We start from the raw sequence: 22,374 nt of genomic DNA, 5'->3' as shown, positions 1-22,374 counted from the left end.
CCCCTGCCTCCTAGAATGGTCTCAGACTGATATCCACCCCATTAGCTAAGATGAATCTCTGTGGTTCTTGACCCAGACACTCAAAAGATGCTCAGGAAATCTCACCGTGGAACTCTCCCCACCACCTGCGACTGGGTAGATTGGCTGCTTTGCAACTAAGCACCCAGTTCATGCTTGATCTTTCTGCAGCTCTTGAATTTGGTGATCCGGACGATAGCCTCTTCTTTTTCCCCACTGCCCTGGTTAGTTTTCCTGCTGCTGCCAGCCTCAGTGGATGCTTTCAGCTCTAAACCTCCCACTTACTTGTCAGCTGATGTTGAGCTGGTAGGGTGCCTGACGAGGCTGAAGCTCTCTAGAACTGGCAAAGGTCCATTTCCAAATGTCCAGACATTTCTTTGGCCTGCTTCCACCCCAAACTCAACTCTTAGCTTTTAAGTCCAGCTGTGTGGCTGGCAATTTTATAAGGAAGCATTCCCAAAAGTGTGTTTGGAGGAACCATAAATGTTGCAGACAACACCCTCATTCTTGGGGATTCACAATAATTATTAGCATATTGAAAGGCTCTGGAAAGTTCTGTGGTCTAGAAACTCTGCTAATTTGCGTTTGATAATTTCTAAAAGAAAAGTCTCCCCCCACCAGTAATATCTATCTAAATGCCCAATCATTGCACATTTAATGAAACACACTTAGGGAACTTGGTTTGAAAGCTTTACTATTCTTTCCCAGTACTATTAACCAGGGTGGTAACCTTCCAAGTAGGAAATGGAAACCCATTGCAGTATTCTTGTCTGGGAAATCCCATGGACAGAAGATCCTGGTGAATTACAGTCCTTGGGGTTGCAAAGAGTCGGCTCTGCCTTACTGACTAAACAACAGCAACGGCAAACCTTCTAAGTAGGGGCATTCCTCAAGGCTGGAAATATTGCCATCTCAAATCAAGTTGTAGCAAATTCATGACAGGATTTGCTGGGAAAGTGTCTGCAGAGGCTGGAGGTGTTTGTGCCTGACAACATCGATTTCCTTTTCTTCTGATAACAGCCTCAAAATTTCCTTAGAAAATTCAATTTATAAGGCTGAAGTGTGCCCCACCCCCACCCAATTTGTATGTTTAAATCCTAATTGTAGGGTATCCCAGAATGTGACTATGTTTGGAGATAGGGCCCTTTAAAGAGGTGATTAAGAGACTATGAGGTCAAATGGGCGGGCCCTTACATCAGTTCAGTTCAGTCGCTCAGTCCGACTCTTTGCGACCCCATGAACCGCAGCACTCCAGGCCTCCCTGTCCATCGCCAACTCCTGGAGTCCACCCAAACCCAAGTCCATCGAGTCGGTGATGCCATCCAACCATCTATCTCATCTTCTGTTGTCCCCTTCTTCTCCCGGCTTCAATCTTTCCCAGCATCAGATGAGTCAGCTCTTCACATCGGGTGGCCCTTATATGACAGGGTCTTTATTAGAAGAGATTAGGACTTATGCAAACACAGAGGAGACCATATAAAGACACTGGACGCAGACAGCCACCTACAAGCCAAGGAGGGACGTCTCCAAAGAAACCACCTTGCTGACAGCTTGACCTTGAACTTCTCCGCCTCCAGAACTGTGAGAAATAAGTTTCCGCTGTTCAAACCAGTCAGTCTGTAGTACTTAGTTATGACAGCCCTAGAGAGCTACTTCACAGGTGAAAGTGAGGCTGATCCCCTCATGTGGGTCATCAGGTACCCACCACGGTCCTTGAGAACAAGGTCTCAAAATGGTCCGCAATGACTGGCTTTGAACTGGTCACATGACCCAAAATAGGTCAGTGAGTTCCAGAGGCATCCTCTTCCTATGTGTGTGTTCCTGCTAAGTCGCTTCAGTCGTGTCTGACTCTTGCAACCCCATGGACTGTAGCCCGCCAGGCTCCTCTGTCCATGGGATTCTCCAGGCAAGAACACTGCAGTGGGTTGCCGTGCCCTCCTCCAGGGGATCTTCCCCACCCAGGGACTGAACCCCCATCTCTTACATCTCCTGCATTGGCGGGCGGATTCTTTACCACTAATGGCCACCTGGGGAGTCCATCCTCTTTATGTAATTGCGGTTTAACAGGTAGGAGGCCAGGCTGGAAGCTGTCTTTACTATGATTAGAGAGAGAGCTGCTTGAGAACAGAGCCAGAGAAGGAAAAAAACGAGCTGAGAGTAATGGAGTCAGGTTCCTGATAGAATCATCTGGTAACAGAACCAGACCCCTGGGGCCTTCTGGGGACTGCCCTTCCCCCCTATCCTTTACTTTGGCTCCTCTCTGAAGTACCTAGACAATAGCACTTGATGCAGATTTTCAGAGTTGTTTTGCAGATGTAAAACGCCTCCTCCTCTCCAACAAATGGATGCTGCTAACTCTGTGAAGACCCTGAGCAGTAGCCCCAGACCTCCTGGAGCCTAAGGCCTGCTGGCCCCTGTGACCCCACCTGCCACCTCACCATCAGTCCTGCGGAGAATTGGGCGCCTGTCGACTCCCCTCCCTCACCTGGTTTTTTAAAAAGCGATTTGCTCAAAATCCTTCAGGGAGTTCTGGCTTTTTAGGCGTGAACCACCTTTCTCTGCTCCAAACCTCTGACGGTTCAGTTTTGGCCTCACTCTGCGTTGTCCACATGAACTTGAGTTAACATTTTTGAGTGCCTAGACCTAGCCATACCTGACTTTTTCTGGCCCCTGGACTTTATGTTTATGTCCCCCAACACATTTACTTTTTTTTTTTTTTCCCTAAGAGATTTTGAGCTGTAAAAGGATCCCAAATGATACATAACAATAACATGGTAGTTTTTGAGAAAATACCCATCAGTGTTACCTTTGTATCCTTGCTAAACATTTTCCTTTCCAAATGTCTATGTAGCCTGTTCCTCTTGAATTGAATCTCCTCAGAAATAGTAGTCTTTGTTCCCTGAAACGTATGAGATTTTTTCAGATGGAACCCCTGATGAATTCAGTCGTGGTGTATCCTTTACAACCCATGCTACTGTGTCTATGGTGGTCTGGGTTAGTCTGTATAGATATCACCAGCTGTAATTTGCAACCGGGCAGATAATTTTATTAATGCAAATTGCCTCACATTTACAGCAAATGCTTTAAAAATTATGATGCTGTCATGATTAGTAAACTGAGTCATCATTAACAAAAGTCCTTGGTAAACAATTTTCCAACTTTCTCTAGTATCCAGACTGTTGGATAAGCAATTTTCATGATTATATTCTAGGGCTCGCTATGCCTTTGAAAATAAGCTGAAGGTCCCCAAAGATCCAAAGTTTTAGGGCATAGGAATGGTCCTCCATCCTAATGAATTCCTGGATGGCAGCAGAGAGGAAGATGTCTGTGAACCCAAGGAACGCCCCCACCACTTTCTGCCCTGAGCCCTCACCTCCTCCCACTGTTTGTTCCTGAAGCAAGTGTGGTGGGTGAACCTCCGAAGACACATTTGGAAAATCCAAGAGAAATGCAAATTCATGCAAGTATTTCTTTTGACGCTTTACCCATCATTGTTCAGTGAACATGGTCCAAAAACCTTGTCACAATAAGCTTCCTTCTGAAATGGACGTTGCTTCCTTTCCTCTTACCAGTCTGGAAAGCTGGCATACCCTTCCCTTGGTGAGGCGTCCTGGCACCTCCGTGTGGCATTCAGCCAGAGTTCACAGGTGGCGGGCTGCATCCATGCCACGGACCAAGGAGAGACGCGCAGGTTCACGTTGCTCTCCTCCCTGACACCACCATCCACATCTCCAGGGAAAAACAGAATGGCTGGAGGTGAGGAGGGGAAACAGATTTTTGGTCTTTTTTTTTTTTTTTTTCCTCTAGTGGTCATGCTTCTATCTTAAATATCTCCCCTGTGCATTTTCAGATTCTCAGTTCTTTGCTGTCCTCAGTGGTGAGTTGGTAGTGGAAGATGATGTGGCAATAGTGGTAAAGAACCCGTATGCCAATGCAGGAGACCCAAGAGACAAGGGTTCAATCCTTGGGTCTGGAAGAACCCCTGGAGAAGGGCATGGCAACCCACTCCAGGATTCTTGCCTGGGAAATCCCATGGACAGAAGAGCCTGGTGGGCTACAGTCCATGGGGTCAAAAAAAGAGTCAGACATGACTGAATGGCTAGACAACAGCAAAGTCCACATTGCAGAGCCTGGCATAGAATGCCCACTGACAAACACTTGCTCTTTTCAATGCTGTTATTATGACCCACAGATCCTGGTACCTTGTGGGCACAGGATAAATGTAAAGCTGATCCATTTTACTTAGCGTTCATTGTATTTATGTGTTCGCCTTCTCACAAACTAAACAGAAGTATGAACTATGTCGTTTTCAACCTATTTAAAATCAAATATACTCTTTTCCTGTGAACCGTTGACAGCATAATGCTAAGCAATCCCATGACGCAGTTCAAATGCACAATATTGAAATGAAGGAGGTAGAAGAAAATTGCCAGTTTGGGAAAGGATTCATATACATGGAAAAACAAAAGCACCGAGTTAAAAATATATATGTATATATTGAATCTTTTATAGAGAAAATGTCCAGGCCTTGGATAGCCAGACAACTTACTTCATAAATTAGTTTTATAGAATTTTTGCAAAGTGCTAAAGCAATTTAGCGTCAGGATATACTGATTCGAAGAAAAATAAATTAATAAATTTGAAATCTTCAGGCACCTATATTCAAAGGCCGCTAGGCATTTTAATAGGAGATAAGTAAGAGCCATTAATCATGGTTTCCGCACACTTTCTCACATCACCCTAGGCAACTGTGGCTGGGCTGAGGAATGGTACTGAGAGGGAGAAGCTGCTGGGACCGGATAAAATAGTGATATTATCTACAGTGTCTACACTACATTTTGTCTACACTTTCGCTCTCTTACAAGTAAGTACAAAATTGTACCTGTTGACAACCTAATTTTTTTCACCTTTTTGCTCTCCCCTTAGGAAAAGGTAATAAAATCAGTGAAACATGCATTTCTGTTCTACTCACTTGGCATAAATTATTGGCCACCCTGAGCCAGAGAAGCGGGGAGAAGCCCGCATGTGCATTGGCCTCATTTTTGCATTGACCATGTATCTTTCTTTCTTTTGATTTTTTTAAATTTGATTCGCAGTTTCTTCTCTTTCTTTTAAATATTTATTTATTTATTTGGCTGCACCAGATCTCGGTTGTGGCAAGCAGGATCTTTAGTTGTGGCATGTGAACCATGAACTCTTAGTTGTGGCTGGTGGGATTTAGTTCCCTGACCAGGGATCGAATCTGAGCCCCTTGCATTGGGAGTGTGTGGAAATCTTAGCCACTGGGCCACCAGAGAAGTCCTGACATAGCCCATGTTTCAATCCAAGTTTGGAGTCACAAAGGTTATTAATAGAATCCTTGGTCTTTCTAGAGTCAGAGACTTTGTTGAGAATCTAATGAAATGATGAATCCTCTCCCCTCAAAATACACAGACCTCTAAGATCTACGCATGTCCTCATGAGACCCTCCATGGATGGTTGCTCAGACATCAGGCTTACATTGCCAAGCAGTGATAATCATACAGAGAAGAACAGAGAAGGATTTCCCTTTTTTAAAATGCCACCTAGAAGCAAATTAGTCTCTCTTTAGTCTCAACTCTTATAAATCACTTTCCCCATCAAGTTTCTGACGTTTTCTTACACTGAAGTTAAAAATCAGCTGGGTTTGCTTCCCAGATTCAAAGACCGTTCAGCCACATTGGTTAACAGAATTTCATCTCCCCCATCCCAAGTAAGCCTTAGAAACAAGGTACATTCTCTTATCAGAAAAAAGTACTGCCTTTTCTTCTTTAAATGCTGTAGCGATGAAGTCTGGAACTTGCAGCAGCTGTCCTTCCCACTTGTCTCATGGTTCATGCTGATGACCTTGCGGCCTTGGACCTGCCCCTCTGCCCTTGATAGCAAGCTGAGTTCTGTTTCCTTTTTCTATAAGTGTCTCTTTTCAACAGAGGGTCAGGGTCAGATTTCCAGATATGATTTGAGGACTCTTGTTCTACTGTTTAATTTAATTAACTTCTGCAGTAGTAAACCTCCTTTCCGAGTGAAATAATTGGATCTTAAACATGGGCTAGCTTTGTAATTTTAAGCATGTCATTGAACCTTTTTTAGGATCCAATTTCCCAATATGTCAAATCTTTAAGGTTGCTGGAAGTCTAATATTCTATATTTTTAAAACACATTTATGTACATTACGTGTGTGCATATTGCCTAGACTTGGCTATTTTTCTAAGTGGTTGATAACCTATGAAAGAAACCCAAATGCTCAAACACATCTTTTTTTTTTTTTTGGTACATTTTAAAACATACAGAACCATTTTTATTCTTGCCCAGGTAGTCTTGTCACCCTATTCAAGCGTCTAAAGGTCACTAGCAAATAATTTACTTGTAATAGCAAGTCTGGAATATCTAGCTTTAAAATATTTAAAAAAAATGTACTTTCTTTGTATACATTCGTTTAACTACATAAAAACAAAATGCAAAGCATGAGTAGTTACACTAAGATGAAATTTGAGAGCAACTCTGAGTTTCTCTAGACCAGCGGTCCCCAGCGTTTTTGGCACCAGGAACTGGTTTTGTGGAAGATATTTTTTCCATGGACCGGGTAGGGAGTGACGGTTTCAGGATGATTCAAATGCCTTCCATTTATTGTGCGCTTTATTTCTATTATTATTACATCAGCTCCACCTCAGACCTTCAGGTATTAGATCTTGGAGTCTGGGAATCCCTGCAATCTAGACCACCAGACTCACCACTACACTCTCGGCACCTCACATTGCATGTGGCACATGGTAGGTACTCAATGAATGTTTGCTGAGCAAATGGAAATGTCTAATAAACTGATATAAGTGCATGCTCAGTCCCTCTGTTGCATCCAACTCTTTGCAATCCCATGGACTGTAGCCCTCTAGACTTCTCTGTCCATGGGATTTCCCAAGCCAGAGTACTGGAGTGGGTTGTCATTTCCTCTTCCAGGGGATCTTCCTGACCCAGGGATCAAACCTGCATCTCCTGTGTTGGTAGATGGATTATTTACCACTGAACCACCTGGGAAGCCCAATAACTGATATAGAATAGGCATAAGGTACAAGTATTTCTAGGGTTGAAAAATTAGAAATTGGAGATGGAGTGTTAGTGGGTGGGATTCAGTGTGAGAAGATAGAAGATAAGTTAGAAAAAAAAAAGATGATTCCAAGAGTGAAAAAGATCATGAACTTGTAACTGCTTTTTATGGTCATGAAACTGATAAGAGAAATGATGAAATGAGGAGCTGACGGTGAAAACATTGTGCTATTTTTTTTTTCACAATAAGTAATTTTATTTTTTTGCTTCCCAGGTGGTGCTAGTGGTAAAGAACCTGCCCGTCAGTACAGGAGGTGTAAAAGATGTGGGTTCAGTCCCTGGGTTGGGAAGACCCCCTGGAGGGGCATGGCAAATCACGCCAGTTATTCTTGCCTAGAGAACCCCATGGACGGAGGAGCCTGGCGGGCTACAGCCCGTGGGTCACAAAGAGGCTCGACTGAAGCAACCTACCATGCTCACGTGCACAATCTTGTTTTTTAAAATATGCACAATGCGTCCTCTTATTCGCAGTTTAGATTAGTACCCTAAACCAAATACTGAATGACAATCCTTTGAATGAATGGAGCCTTGTGCATTTATTTTTTATTTATTTTTAAAATTAATTAATTTTTTAATCGAAGGATAATTGCTTTACATAATTTTGTTGTTTTCTATCAAGCCAATACCCATAGCACCTCAAGCCATAGGTATTAACTGAAGCCACAGAGGAAACCTATGGTCTGAGCAAAATTATTCTCTTGTATGTCTGTAAGTATTATCTACTTAAGGATTGTTCTCATTTTAAGATCTTATTTTCTTTGTGAAGTCTATTAATATTAGTCTGCAGTTGAAGATTTTCAGCCCGGATAACTAAATCAGTTTAAAATGTATTTGGTTTCAGCTATTGAAATACCTGACTGAAAAAAATATGAGCAAATGTTTGCTGGCATTGACTAAGGTGCTCTGTAATGACGTTAGACACACAGTGGTTTTTTTTTTTTTTTTTTTACCTCCTTCCACTCTATCAGCCATATCACTGTATGTATGATATCAGACATATCCCTTTATGTTTGTTAGATGCCATCCTCACAGTTGTAAGGTGGTTGCTGTAGCTCCAGCCATCACATCTATGTTCAAGGAGGGAAGATGCGTGTGTGGTCTCGGGGAAGGACAAGCCAATTGCTTCAGTCCCCACTAACAAATGGTAGTATTTTCCTAGCACATGAGTGGACGTATATCTCAGTATATACATGCACGTATATCTCAGTGGCTGATGGTTTTACAAAGCTATCCTGGATGTGAGAGTGGGTGGAGAATGAACATGCCACCTGGGGCTAGACACGTCACTACTTAGCAACATTTGGGATCAGCTGACAAAGAAGCGCTAGAGAATGGAAACAGGTTGAGAAACCAATAATGCTTGCTACAGTCTAGAAAGATGACGGGAATCAGAAGAATAAATGCATAAATAAATAAATTTCTCTTTTATTTGATGTTTAAAGCTAGTCTTATTTCCTATAATTGCTTTGAGTAGGTGTTGTTGCTTGCTTGCCTAACTCAGGAGAGCATTTAGAGTAAATAATGATACAAGCTATGTTTAATAGTTTAAATAACAATGAGTCAGATGTTTCCTGTGTTGCAATTTTTTTGCATACATGAATTTTAAATTTTATGCAAAATCATTATTTAATGATTGTACTAAAGTTGTATATAAATTTGCTAATTTGCACATGTACAGTTTTGGAATGAAATCCCTGTTTTTTGGTTAATGGTCAGAAATGAGGATATGGCAATGTTTTATATGTAGAACTGTTCAGGGGAAAATAAAAAATTTTTTCTGCTGTACATAAGTCAAAGAAATGGGGAATAAAGGCAATAAGGGAAATGAAAATTGTTTAGATAGCATAGGATGAGAAAGAGGATGACATTTAGACTGGCAACAGATAAGATTGTAGCAGGAAGAGAAAGAACAGAAATAAAAAAATGAGTGCTGAAGTTCTCTTTGTTTTTTAAATTAAACATTTTATTACAGAGAATTTCAAGCATATACTAAAGTAGAGAGAACACTGCAATAAACCTGTACCTATCCATCACCAGGGCTTCACAGGTGGCTCAGTGATCAAGAACTTGCCTGCCAATGCAAGAGATGCAAAAGACATGGGTTCCATCCCTGAATTGGGGAGAGCCCTTGGAGAAGGAAATGGCAACCCACTCCAATATTCTTGCCTGGGAAATCCCATGGACAGAGGAACCTGGCAGGCTATAGTCCATGGGATTGCAAAGAGTCAGACACAGCTGAGTACTCACTCACACATCCATGATCCAGCTTCAACAATCAATTATCAACACAATGTCAATTTTTTCACTTATAAGCAACTTCTATCCCCTGTAATATTTTGAAGCATCTCCCAGACATTATATCATTTCATTAGTATCTAAGTAGTTCTTTTTAAATTAAAAAAAGAAAACTTTAAATATGTAGTTATGTTTGGATTTGGATAGAGCAGAGTTCAAACTCTATCATGGGCACCAACAGCTTTGGGGCCTTGAGCAAGTCCATTCATTCACTCAATACATATTTATTAAGCATCATTTGGGAATCCAGAAGCAAACAACTACATTCAATAATTTTAGATAGAGATAGATGGAATGAAAGAAAAGAAAAATGGGGCAATGGAACCAAGAATGACTGGGGGTCTGGGAAGCTGGGAAGGGTGAGCCCTTTTGCACTCTACTCTAGCTTCCTGTTCTGTGAAATAGGATCAGACCTGTGTCTCAAGAGTCTTGAGGGTTTGTCAAGATCTGAGAAAGTGCTTAGCAAGGCCTGGTACATGGCAGCTCTCCATAAGTGGACTACCCAGTTATGATCTTCTTGATTGCCATCCAGGGAGACCCTTCCTAAGGAGGGCTGCAATGGTCCATCTGGCTTCATTCTTACTTCAGGAGCATAGAGAGGCATTGGGCTCATTGCCATGGCTGTGTGTGCCTGCTCAGTTGCGACCTGCGGACTGTAGCCCACCAGGCTCCTCTGTTCATGGAATTCTCTAGGCAAGAATACTGGAGTGGGTTGCCGTTTCCTCCTCCAGGGCATCTTCCCAACCCAGGGATAGAACCTGTGTCTCCTGCATTGCAGGTGGATGCTTTACCACTGAGCCACTGGGGAAACCTGACTATAGACTTGTCAGAACTCTGTCGCCTCTGATTTTATTCCACCATGAACCACCTTATTCTAGAACGTGGTGAATCTCAGGAGTTGTATCAGGAAAGTAAGGTTATAGTGGGTCTGTCTCTCTTTCCTTCTCCTCCCTTCCCCAACTTTGTAGGACATAACTGGCTTATAAATTCACCATATTTTAATGTAGAAAAGACTCATTTTTTCGCTTGAGTGAGTTATTGGAGAAGAGCTGCTTAAAATCTTATATTAAGTTTATAAAAAAAAATCTTCTGAGATTGAGTTTTACAGTTTCCAATTTGGCATACACTTAATTCTAATCCAAACAAAGTGCTGCTGGCAGTTTATCAAAAAAACAAAAAATTTCAGGTTTAAGGAATGGCTATTTTTCAGGAATTTAATGACCTTTTTCATAAAATTTTAGCAGATCGACTTTTATTTATGTTAAACATAGGCTTTGATCCAGACTCTATGCAGTGAAGCAACAAACAAGGGAAAAAAATAGAATTCAATGCAGTCATTCACTTCCTTTAGGTTTGGGAAACGCGAGGCCAGTGAGCTGTGTTTACATAAATCCTGCCTGCGTAGAGCTGAGTAAACTGGAAGAACACAGGGTCTCCTTCTGCAGGAAGGATTAAACAATTTTGGCCATGCCTTGGTGCTTAATCCTAACCTGGAAGAGTAAGAGGGCTGAGGACGGGTGAGCTCTGTGTGCGTGCTAAGTCGCCTCAGTTACACAGCATCCACTACCCTTTACCTGTGCTGTGCTTAGTTGCTCAGTCATGTCCAACCCTTTGTGACCCCATGGACTGTAGCCCGCCAGACTCCTCTGTCCACAGGACTCTCCAGGCAAGAATCCTGGAGTGGGTTGCCAAGCCCTTCTCGGAGGGATCTTCCCCACCCAGAGATTGAACCTGCATCTCCTACATCTCCTGCAATGGCAAGTAGGTTCTATACCACTAGTGCCACCTAGGAAGCCCCTGGGTGAGCTCCAGGACTAACTTCTCATCCCCTCTGGCCTCCCCATTGGGATGTAAATGGAGGTGTTTTAGAAAATATTTATTTATTTATTCTTTTCTGCTGCGCTGTGTTATGGCTGCTGCGTGCAGGCCCTCTCTAGTTGCAGCCGGCGGGGATTCCTCTGTTGAGGCCCTCGGGCTTCAGTAGCTGTGGTGCACAGGCTTAGTTGCCCTGTGGGGTCTTCCCAGGACCAGGGATGGAACTGAAGGAGGAAACAGACAGAGCTGGACTCCATCTTAGGCCAGGCTGCAAACATTAGGCTACACGCATGGTCACCCTCCCAGTGGACTCTGAACTTTGTGCCCGGTGTCTGTAGAAATGACATACCAATGGAAAACCAGACCCCTGGATAAAAGAGCCTCAGGACTTGTACTTGGACTCTCCGTTGCCTAAAAGAACATGCTAATTTCTCTGGTCAGGAAGCAACAGTTAGAACTGGACATGGAACAACAGACTGGTTCCAAATAGGAAAAGGAGTTCGTCAAGGCTGTATATTGTCACCCTGCTTATTTAACTTATATGCAGAGTACATCATGAGAAACGCTGGGCTGGAAGAAGCACAAGTTGGAATCAGGATTGCCGGGAGAAATATCAATAACCTCAGATATGCAGATGACACCACCCTTATGGCAGAAAGTGAAGAGGAACTCAAAAGCCTCTTGATGAAAGTGAAAGTGGAGAGTGAAAAAGTTGGCTTAAAGCTCAACATTCAGAAAATGAAGATCATGGCATCTGGTCCCATCACTTCATGGGAAATAGATGGGGAAACAGTGGAAACAGTGTCAGACTTTATTTTTGGGGGCTCCAAAATCACTGCAGATGGTAACTGCAGCCATGAAATTAAAAGACGCTTACTCCTTGGAAGGAAAGTTATGACCAAGCTAGATAGCATATTCAAAAGCAGAGACATTACTTTGCCAACAAAGGTTCGTCTAGTCAAGGCTATGGTTTTTCCTGTGGTTATGTATGGATGTGAGAGTTGGGCTGTGAAGAAGGCTGAGCGCTGAAGAATTGATGCTTTTGAACTGTGGTGTTGGAGAAGACTCTTGAGAGTCCCTTGGACTGCAAGGAGATCCAACCAGTCCATTCTGAAGGAGATCAGCCCTGGGTGTTCTTTGGAAGGAATGATGCTAAAGCTGAAACTCCAGTACTTTGGCCACCTCATGTGAAGAGTTGACTCATTGGAAAAGACTCTGATGCTGGGAGGGATTGGGGGCAGAGGAGAAGGGGACGACAGAGGATGAGACGGCTGGATGGCATCACTGACTCGATGGACATGAGTCTGGGTGAACTCTGGGAGTTGGAGATGGACAGGGAGGCCTGGCGTGCTGTGGTTCATGGGGTCGCAAAGAGTCAGACACGACTGAGTGACTGAACTGAACTGAACTGAACTGAATTATCTCTGTAACAGAACAAAGTGGTAAATTCCATTATGTTTATCGGGATATGACCACAGGCCTATTGATAAATGTCCACTGTTTAACCATCTAGGCTTATGACACATAAATCATGGGTTAACTTTGATCGTATCTCTCTTATACCTTGTCCAGACTAGTTTCAAGGAATTTGGGGAGGTGGGTTTGAGCAAGTACACTTGTAAAGTTTTCACAAAAACTGGTCGGGGCCCTTGGCTAAGAGGAGACTCTGCCTTGGGCCCGCTGGTGTAATAAACTGCACTCCACTATCTGCACTGTCCTTCTGAGTGAGTTAGTTTCCCGGAACGCGTGGCTACAATAGAACCTGTGTTCTCTGCATTGGAAAGTGGTTTCTTAACCACTGGACCTCCAGGGAACTCCTACACGGAGGTTTTACCAAGACTTCCTACCAAGATCGTCTCATCAACTGGCTCCCAAGACAGTTAGAGCTTCTGGCTCAGCCAGGCACAGACCACTTCTGCCGGGGCTTTGCTGCTGTACCTGGTTGCCTTTTCATCCCTTTGCCTTCCACTTCCTAGACTCTAGTCTTCCTGAGGGGCTGTTGTCAACCCTTGTGAGATCTCCATTTGCCCCAGGAGCTTAGTCCCAGTCAAGTCTTTTACTCCCTCCCACCCCACAACCTTCTCACTTTTGGGGTCCACCTCGGGGAGACAGCGTGGCTGACCTCTGTCTTCTCTCACCGCTTGTCTCTTTCTCTCCCTTCCATTAACCTTTCCTCCATAGAGGGACCGCGGAGTAGTGGGTGGGGGTGAGGGGGTGACCATTCCCAGCCCTTTGAATGAGTCCTCTACAAGACAAATAGCCCTTTGTCTTGCTAATGTTGACCAGCTCTTATATTAAAAGTCTGGTCCATTATTATGCTAACAGAGCTTTAGTAAGGCTGCTACGATTGCAGCCTTTTTAACCTAATTGGTAAGTCCCTGGCCTTTAGGAAGAAGATGGGTAAACATCCAAGAGGGTAAGGGAAGGAGGCAAAATTCTGGGAATAAACATTTAGAGGTACTCTGCTGTTGACTTACGGTGGTGGGGTGTTTGTTCCTTCTAGGGAGTGGCTTCCATTATAAACCATGCTTTTAATCATCTTCACCCTTAGATTTTAATCATCTTGTGACCGTTTTCAATTTGGAAAAGTCTAACTCTCCTTGATCCTTTCAGTAGCTGCAAGATTCTAGTTGAAATAAAAGGAAGGTTCCTAAGGCTGGAAAGACTGGAGGCAAAGGCAGGCCTGGTGTTGGGAGTGCCTGCTCAGGCATATCAGTCAAGTCTGACTCTTTGTGACCCCATGGACTGTAGTCCCACCAGGTTCCTCTGTCCATAGGATTCTCCAGGCAGGAATACTGGAGTGGGTTGCCATGCCCAATAGAAGGATTGAGCTTGCATCCCTTATGTCTCCTGCACTGGCAGGCGGGTTCTTAACCCCTAGCACCACCTAAGTGTTAGGTGGTGGTGAGTAGGAATTACATCAACCTGAGGGTTCCTGGGGATGTGGCCCACACTTTTCCCCTGGGTCTGGGTAGCACAGGACTGAAACCAGTTCCAGGAAAGAATAAACCCAAATTTATATGGAAAGAAAGGAGCAGTTCCTTTATTATAGCCCAACAGTTATGACAAATGAAGATACATCCAAGAACAGATAATGAAAAATTTTGAATTATTGCCATTGTTTCTCATATTCCCGAGACTTTTGAATTAATATAGCAAACCAGTCTGAAGATAAAAAGCCAGAAGCTTTATCAAATACATTATGTCTGGCAGAATGTCTACCGTTGAACTAACTCAAAGTCCTAGTGGTAGTCTGGGCTTTGTGTAAGAAGTGGCATGGATTTTTCCAGGAGGTATTGACTTACTCTTCATCTGAAGCCAAACTGTCTATGACAGTTTTATACTTCTCCCGTTGGAGTGTCATGTTGATTTCTTCTTTATTTCTGAGTTAGCTTTAACCACCTTCTGGCGGAGCCAGAATGTTCTTTTCCATAAGTCAAGATTACTGACCCAAGGGGAAAAATGAATTTCAGGCCAATCCTTGAGTAAGAGAGTACCTAGAAAGTAGCATTAAGTGTTTATGCAAAAAACTCAACTTGTGCAAGAGTTGGGTATTATGTAACTTATAAATTTATGCAGTAGGTGAAGAAATGATTTAACTTTATATTTAACTTGTTTCAAAGATCAGCTTTAATTCTAGATTATTCTGTGTTTTTGTTGTCGTTGCTGTTATTTATTTGCTAGGTCATGTCCGACTCTTTGTGTGACCCTATGGACTATAGCCCTCCAGACTTCTCTGACAATGGGATTTCCCTGGCAAGAATGTTGGAGTGGGTTACCATTTCCTTCTCCAGGGGATCTTCTGACTCAGGGATTGCTTTACAAATAAGAATGGTATTTTCTTTCCCATTGGACTCCCATTGTAGGTGCAAATCACCAAAATAATGTGAATAGATATTTATGTATTTTATGTGACAACGAAATACTAAATCTGTGAAATATGGGATTATCCATTTGTTGGAGGATTTAGGAGTTTAACTTAGTAGATCAGGAACTATTTCCTGCTTTTGAAAAAAAGACTTCCTTCCAGCTATGTTTTTATATATTGATTGCATTTTTAGATGTCCTCATACTCACGTTTATATTTCTATAGAGATATTAAAATAGAATTTGTTTATAATTATCTACTTTCTAATGGCTGTTAATTGTTCTTCATAGGAAAGTTATTTATTAACAATAAACATACCAAAAGCATGTAATCACTTCATCTCTTTGAGACCAAGTTAAGGCTAGGTGGAGTTTTTTTTCAAGACTGTCTCCTGAGTGGAATAGAGAAAAACAGAAAGACATAATAACTGACTTAATAAAATTTCCTTCCTTGTATCCAGTATTACAGAGACATACATCCAACATACAGGGGAACTTATGGTTCTTAAATACAGAAATTGTTCTATTGCTCATCTCCCCAAAGAGACTTCTGCAGTAAATACTATGAAATGTCTATTAAAACTAATACACAAAATAGGTATAACCTTTAATAAGTCTTTCACACAATGGCTTATCCAAAGACCTTTAGTGCCTATTGCTATACAATTGGACTTGTCACACAAATCAAACTTAAAACGGTATTAAATTGAAATGAAATTGTAATCTCAAAGTAAGTCGATCCCCCCCTTTTATTTCCTTCCTTCACCACACTTAACCTAAAATACCCTCTTTTCTCCCCTGATAGTCTTCTCTCTAAAAGGACAGCATCAAAGCTTTTACATTCACTAGATCTCTCACAGTCTTACATGGAAATAATATGTTAGTTTGGAAAGCCCCCAAAATGATGTGATTAGAAAGTTGTTTTTATCATCCAGGTTTAAATTTGGCTTTAAAAGAATTTAAATGTGCATTTGGGGGTGTTTTGCTAGAATGCCACACATTTTCCATGAACAACACAATGGTTAAATAAACCCTGAATGAATCTAACTTCTTGCAGCAGTTATAAATAAATTATGTCTACTGTGCACTTACAAAATCACTGCAGATGGTGACTGCAGCCATGAAATTAAAAGACGCTTACTCCTTGGAAGGAAAGTTATGACCAAGCTAGATGGCATATTCAAAAGCAGAGACATTACTTTGCCAAGAAAGGTTCGTCTAGTCAAGGCTATGGTTTTTCCTGTGGTCATGTATGGATGTGAGAGTTGGACTGTGAAGAAGGCTGAGCGCCAAAGAATTGATGCTTTTGAACTGTGGTGTTGGCGAAGACTCTTGAGAGTCCCTTGGACTGCAAGGAGATCCAACCAGTCCATTCTGAAGGAGATCAGCCCTGGGATTTCTTTGGAAGGAATGATGCTAAAGCTGAAACTCCAGTACTTTGGCCACCTCATGTGAAGAGTTGACTCATTGGAAAAGACTCTGATACTGGGAGGGATTGGGGGCAGGAGGAGAAGGGGACGACAGAGGATGAGATGGCTGGATGGCATCACTGAGTCGATGGATGTGAGTCTGAGTGAACTCTGGGAGTTGGTGATGGACAGGGAGGCCTGGCGTGCTGCGATTCATGGGGTCGTAAAGAGTCGGACACGACTGAGCGACTGATCTGATCTGATCTGATCTGTGCACTTACTTTGTCACCCCTGTCTAGGGGCTCACACACACAGCTCACCGTATAGCAGACATGTGCAAAACCGAGTGTGAAACCTAAGAGCAAGGTCCGGGAAAAGCAGTTGGCTTTCTTACCTCAAGGCATAAAAAAACAGGCCTTTTGCCAGGTTTTTGGACACCTCATTCTTTACGAAGCTAACTTCCCTCCCAGTTAACTCTGCCTTTCTTCCCTTTTCCTGTTTCCCGGGGCCACTGAGAAAGAAGAGAGGACCCCCTGCCCCAGCCTGCAGTTGGAAGGTGAGCTGTCATTCACTGGTAGGCATTAGAATGGCAGAAACGTCACCTGTGATCTGTTTAGGTTGTAAACATGATTAAGCTGCTATCCAGAAAGTTATGTAAAGAGTTGCCGAAGTTCCCCGAAGATGTCTACCAGGCTGGCTGCACTGACATCTTGCAAGAGGCAGGTTGGGGCCTGCGTGGAGGCTTCCCGAGCTATTTATGAGACCAGCAGCTTGCTGTGAAAAGCTGTCATTTTCCCCCTGGGTGTGTCGAACCAGTTTCTCTGGCAGGCAAGCCAGAAGGCTGAGGCTTATCCAAAAGGAGGGGCTGCTGATGGGGGCTGCGGGGAAAGCCAGCCATATATATCACTTGTTTAAACTTCAGGTGTAAAGAGAAGCAAGGATGAAAAAGGGAAGAAAAAGAAAAAAGCCATTTTACAGAGTTCTTTCAATTATCTGTGGTTCCAAAGAGTGGAACCATTTCATCTCTCTGTTCAATGGGGATGAAGGGAAGTGTAGGGGCTCAGCTCTGCCTGAAATGCACAGGGTTCACCCACGGCTTCTTGCCGGCTGGAGGCTGGCCTGAGCTTGGGACCCCACTCTTGGTAAAGACAGTAAGGACCGGCATTCCTTGACTGACTCTCATGCTTCTAGGTTAAATCTCTTTAGAAAGATCTCTCAACATGATCATACAGAATAGAAACGTCCTTTCCTATTTTTGGAAAATATCTGTATCAGCATCTAAAATAACCCCAGTTGAGTTTTTGAGATGGTGCATAGTAGAACTCTGGGCTTCCCACATGACGCTAGTAATAAAGAATACGCCTGCCAAGGCAGGAGACACAAGAGGTGCAGGTTCGATCCCTGGGTTGGGGAGATCCTCTGGAGAAGGAAATTGCAACCCATTCCAGTATTCTTGCCTGGAGAATCCCATGGACAGAGGAGCCTGGCGGGCTACAGTCCATGGGGTCACAAAGAGGCAGACAAGACTGAAGTGACTTAGCATGGCATGACAGAGTAGAACTTTGGTGCCTATCCAGAGACAAATACCCGTGGCTGTCATCATATGGTAAAAAAAAAATTAAATAAAACAGAAAAAAGAAAAACAACCTCTTTTTCTGTTTCCTGCAAAGTAGAGGCAGTCAGACTTCTTTAGCAGGCCTGCCTGCACAAATGCAAATGCGGAGACAACTTTTCATAATGTATAAAGGCAAAGTCGGCCAGGCATTGATCATGAAATGAACTTGCAAATGACTGTGTGTGCTGATATAAATCAGTGCCACCCGGCAAAACAGAGGAGCCACATCAGGGCTGGGTTGCTGCTTTTCTTGAATTCTTTCTTAATATATCTGTTTTTTTTAAAAAAAAATGATTCTGACTGTCAGCTGGGATTATTAGACTGCATAATGATATTTTTTATGTCCAAACATATGAATAAAATTACTTTCTCGCCATGTATATTATGGTTATACATGCTTTCTGAAAGTGAATTAACATAGAAATAAATCTGTGATGTCAAGAATATACATTAACCTGTTTTGGGCCTCATAAATATGTAAAGATAGCACCTAGCTCTTTGCCTCTCTCTGGTGGTAAAATATCTTATGTTGAATCTAGAACTGGGCAGTTTGTGTATCAGCATATTCAATTATATTTACTCAATACAGTTTAACAATGATTTTAAAAATATGTGAGTGGTGTTATACCTGGTGGCCTCAGGAATGTAATAAAAGGCTTTCATGCAGTCTTTCTTAAAAAAAATTTTTGTTTTAAAAATATTTTTTAGATGTTTATTTTGTGTATTATTTGGGTCGGATCTTAGCTGCTGCTTGTGGGCCCCATTTGTGGTGTGTGGGCTCAGTGGCCCCACAATATGTGGGATCTTAGTTCCGTGACCAGGGATTGAACCCACATCCCTTACATTTGAAGGTGGACTCATAGCCACAGGACCACCAGCACCACCCTAATGCAGTCTTATCTTTATAAATCTCATAATCTTGCCTCAGATTGACTTATCATTAGTGCCTGGGCTATTGCATCAGAGTGTGTGTGTGTGTGTGTGTGTGTGTACGTGTGCGCGTGAAGTCCCTTCAGTCACATCTGACTCTTTGAGACCCTATGGACTGTAGCGTGTATGTGTGTGTGTGTGTGTGTGTGTGTGTGTGTTTATGCCAAGTCCCTTCGGTTGTGTCCAATTCTTTGCGACCCTATGGACTATAGCCCACCGGGCTCCTCTGTCCATGGGATTCTCCAGACAAGAATACTGGAGTGGGTTGCCATTTCCTTCTCCAGGGGATCTTTCTGACCCAGGGATCGAACCTGCATCTCTTATGTCTCCTGTGTTGGCAGGCAGGTTCTTTACCACTAGCGCCACCTGGGAAGCCTGCCTCTGTCTTTGTTCTCTTTGCAAATTGTTCCTCACCTCTTTCTAGAGACACTCGTCTCAGGCTTTGCCCTCTTCCCAATGACACATAGACCCCCCCACCCCTTTCCCTCCCCTAGGGGGTCCAGTGCTCTGGCCACACTCATCGGCTTGGCGGCCCTACCAGGCCCTGCTCACGGGTCTCTGCCTGCAGTGGCTCTCCACTCTCCAGCATCCTCCGTGCTCCTCAAGAATTCTGCTCAGGCTCCCTGTGTTTTGTGAACAAGACTTTCCCTGCTGTCTGCTGTCCTGGGGGCTCAACCTTCTGTGTCCCCCTCCTCTTGCAGGATGACCTCTCGCAGAGCTCTTAACAGGCACCTTTAACATCTTTTGTGGCCTTGCCAGCTTCTTTGACTGGCTGGAGAGCTCTCGGTGGGCGGGGTTTTTGTCTTACCCATCTTTGCCCGGCCTGCGCATGGCCCATCTGGTGGATGTCAGCCGAATGTTTGCCAAATGCCTAGTCCCTTCATCACCTGAACAGTGGTGGTCAAGCACCACTAGATCTACCGAGTTTTCTACCACCCTCACGGCTACAAGTATCCCTGTGGGCCAAGTACCTCCAGAGTGCTTCTCCCTCCATCACCCGCGACTCTTGTCTCTGTCTCTTCCTGCCTCCTTTATCTCTGTCTACTGACTGCTTCTTTATGCAGGCTCAGAGAGTACAAGTCACACGAAACAAACCACCTCTTTTCTGGCTTAGACATCCAAGATGGCTTCCGTCACCCTTAGAATAAAATAATGCCTTACCTTGGCTTGCAAGGGTTAGGGTCTTGCCTGGTCTGCCTCCCCAGCCTCCGGGACCGGCAAGCCAGGAAGAGGGCCCTTGCCCGAACCGACCCTGCTGGCACCTTGAGCTCCAACTTCCAGCCTCCAGAACTATGAGAGGGGAAACGTCTGCAGTTTAAACCCCCAGTTGGTGTTTTGTTACAGGCTAAGGCGAGCTGCCTGAGTGTGGCTTGAGTACTTCAGCCGGCCCTGGTTTCTATGGTGATTTTGGTGTCTAACATTGATTTGGGATTTTCCCTTCCAGCTTCAAGCTTGCATACATTCTCTAGCCTCTTTTCTTTTTCCTGCTTATGCACCCTCCAACATACATAACTCCCTTGGCACACACAGCATTCAAGGAAAGTTCTGAGCTCCTGCCAAATCTAAACCCTACTGTGACTTTAAGTGGGTCCTCTAAATAACTTTTGAAAGGAAGAATTCAACAAGACCTCAAGTTGAAGAAAGGGTCTCTAGGTCTGTTTTTGGACTGATCTTCCCATCTTTCAAATGCTGTAATCTGCCAAGGAAGCATAATGTAATGACCTGGATGCATTAGTAGCAAGAATATTATCACATTCCCCGACTCTGTGTACACAAACGGGGCGTTAACCTGACCGTGAGTAATGCTAGGAACTATGCAAATAAATTCCCATTTACAGTAGCTTGTTTTTCCTTTTCACTCCCATTTTTGAAATTTGTTCAGTAACTTGTTTTTTAAAAAAAGGTGTATTTAATTACCTGTAGCCTCTCTCAAGCCATTAAAAATGAAGTAAGGTTCAAAGCCCACGTTATATGGTGGCCACTGCACTCAGGTAGCTTTTCTACTGTTAATGCCATCCAGGCAAATAACCACAGAATCAGCAAAACTGCTAATAACACGTTCTTCAAACTTAATACAGCATAATGGACTCTCTAACAGCCAATCCCTTTGGGAAAAACAGTGATGTAAATGGTCCCCCACTGATTTCATGAGCAGTCCTATGGTCTGGGGAGGCTTAAAGGTGATTCTTGGAGCAAACATTATTGAAAAGCTCTGGTGTTTTAAACAGTTGGAGCAGGTTAAAGAAAGGCCACCTCCCCATCACCCCCGCCACCACCAACCTTCTCCAAACCAAAACCAACCCAGGCCACGGGCAGGCACAGTCAACCAAGCTTTTCTGTTTTCCAGGGTCAGAGAACCCCTGTCCACAACAGGGACCCAGCATCATTTACTTCCAGGCAGGGCCACCAGGTGCCCAGATGTCTCTAATGAAAAGTTTGTCTGACAGGTTTTGCCTTGTCATGATTCTCGTCCTGTCCCGAATTCCTTTGGTAGACATTTGTTGAAGGCCCTCCACATGCCAGGGCTTCCTGGGCGGCACTAAAGAATCTGCCTGCCTGTGCAGGAGATGTAAGAGACACGGGTTCAATCCCTGTGTCCTGACGATTTCCCTGGAGGAGGGTGGCAACCCACACCAGTATTCTTGCCTGGAGAATCCCGTGGACAGAGGAGCCTGATGGGCCAGTCCACAGGGTCGCAAGAGTCGAACACGTCTGAGCGACAGAGCACGCACTCCACCTGCCAGGCACCATGCCACTCTGCAAACCTCTCAAAGGAAGCTCTGCAAACCTCCCTGAGATGCCTCTTTGGAAGTAAGAGAGGATGAGAAGCTGGTGTGCCCAGTGTTCAACCACTTTTGATGGTTTTAAAGAAACTGAAGAATTTTCAGTCTTCAATTCATTAAATATTTGCTGAAGGTCTGACAGCCGTGTATGTGTGCTGCTAAATGCCTACACTATCTGAGAACACTGGTTGCTTTTGCGGAGAAGGACTGGTTTTGCTTTTCTATAGCACCTATCACTCTCAGAAACTGTCCGGTGTTTGTTTTGGTTTTTTTTTGCTGACTTATTTATTGTCTGTTTCTCCCACTATCACGCAAATACTTCCCAACAGCTGTATCTCCAGTAACTAAAATAGTGCTTGGCATATTTTAGATTCTTAATAGTTTCTGCTTTTCCTTTTAAGTGAAAATGAGCTTAGCATTCAGAGATGGGAGTGAGATTTACTTTTACCCGTTTGCCATTTTTTATGGCTCAAATATTTAACTTTTTACTATGAAAAATTCAAATACATGCACACGTAAATAA

Source organism: Bubalus kerabau, chromosome 3, assembly GCF_029407905.1.
Source record: "Bubalus kerabau isolate K-KA32 ecotype Philippines breed swamp buffalo chromosome 3, PCC_UOA_SB_1v2, whole genome shotgun sequence".
NCBI classification, from domain to species: Eukaryota; Metazoa; Chordata; class Mammalia; order Artiodactyla; family Bovidae; genus Bubalus; species Bubalus kerabau.
Note: the sequence above shows the minus strand (reverse complement) of the source record.